Below are 1532 nucleotides of genomic sequence, written 5' to 3'. Positions count from 1 at the left end.
TCGCAGGTGGTTTGTATCGCAGCTGTGCGGACGTGTTGGCGCGTGCGCTGTGCTGGGAGAGTTCGCTTCGGCACCCAAGTGGGGCTTTTGTCCTTCTGTGGCGCTGGCGTTGGAGCTGCCGGTCACCGTAGGTGGCGCGTGTTGTCTCCCGCCGGCAATGCCACGACAGCACGCTCCCGGGCCTCTGTCGGCAGCGGCAAGCTCAGTTGGGAGCACGGGTGGTCGCACCTAAAGCGTCTACTCGCCTAACTCCGGGCGATTGCGCCTCTCTCGAACCCGACCAAGTACTTAGGACGGCGCTGCGCGCCGCCGGGACCTGAGAGGGTTTCGAGGTGTGTTGTGCAGGGGAGCTCAGCCTCCTCCTGTTTGCAGAATAATTGAGCGGACGCTTGCGTGTTCGCGCGGGCCCCCGGGACACACTCCCGGGCGGCCGGCTGCTCAGCTCTAGTTGACGCAGCTCCCTGGTTGATCCTGCCAGTAGTCATATGCTTGTCTCAAAGATTAAGCCATGCATGTCTCAGTACAAGCCGCATTAAGGTGAAACCGCGAATGGCTCATTAAATCAGTTATGGTTCCTTAGATCGTACCCACGTTACTTGGATAACTGTGGTAATTCTAGAGCTAATACATGCAAACAGAGTCCCGACCAGAGATGGAAGGGACGCTTTTATTAGATCAAAACCAATCGGTCGGCTCGTCCGGTCCGTTTGCCTTGGTGACTCTGAATAACTTTGGGCTGATCGCACGGTCCTCGTACCGGCGACGCATCTTTCAAATGTCTGCCTTATCAACTGTCGATGGTAGGTTCTGCGCCTACCATGGTTGTAACGGGTAACGGGGAATCAGGGTTCGATTCCGGAGAGGGAGCCTGAGAAACGGCTACCACATCCAAGGAAGGCAGCAGGCGCGCAAATTACCCACTCCCGGCACGGGGAGGTAGTGACGAAAAATAACGATACGGGACTCATCCGAGGCCCCGTAATCGGAATGAGTACACTTTAAATCCTTTAACGAGTATCTATTGGAGGGCAAGTCTGGTGCCAGCAGCCGCGGTAATTCCAGCTCCAATAGCGTATATTAAAGTTGTTGCGGTTAAAAAGCTCGTAGTTGGATTTGTGTCCCACGCTGTTGGTTCACCGCCCGTCGGTGTTTAACTGGCATGTATCGTGGGACGTCCTGCCGGTGGGGCGAGCCGAAGGCGTGCGACCGCCTCGTGCGTGCTCGTGCGTCCCGAGGCGGACCCCGTTGAAATCCTACCAGGGTGCTCTTTATTGAGTGTCTCGGTGGGCCGGCACGTTTACTTTGAACAAATTAGAGTGCTTAAAGCAGGCAAGCCCGCCTGAATACTGTGTGCATGGAATAATGGAATAGGACCTCGGTTCTATTTTGTTGGTTTTCGGAACCCGAGGTAATGATTAATAGGGACAGGCGGGGGCATTCGTATTGCGACGTTAGAGGTGAAATTCTTGGATCGTCGCAAGACGAACAGAAGCGAAAGCATTTGCCAAGTATGTTTTCATTAATCAAGAACG

At 54.9% G+C, this 1532-nt stretch overlaps 1 non-coding gene across 1 annotated transcript in view; it reads left to right on the top strand.

The window, feature by feature from the left end:
* Window positions 1-458: 458 nt before the first annotated feature.
* Window positions 459-1532, top strand: part of LOC126430843 (small subunit ribosomal RNA) — a 1909-nt gene continuing 835 nt past the window's right edge. Inside the window, exon 1 of the ribosomal RNA XR_007577360.1 lies at window positions 459-1532. This exon is cut by the window's right edge and continues 835 nt beyond it. This is a non-coding gene — a ribosomal RNA (small subunit ribosomal RNA).

This window comes from Schistocerca serialis, unplaced genomic scaffold, assembly GCF_023864345.2.
Source record: "Schistocerca serialis cubense isolate TAMUIC-IGC-003099 unplaced genomic scaffold, iqSchSeri2.2 HiC_scaffold_1061, whole genome shotgun sequence".
Classification (NCBI taxonomy): Eukaryota; Metazoa; Arthropoda; class Insecta; order Orthoptera; family Acrididae; genus Schistocerca; species Schistocerca serialis.
Note: the sequence above shows the minus strand (reverse complement) of the source record. Positions and strands in the feature narration are given on the sequence as shown.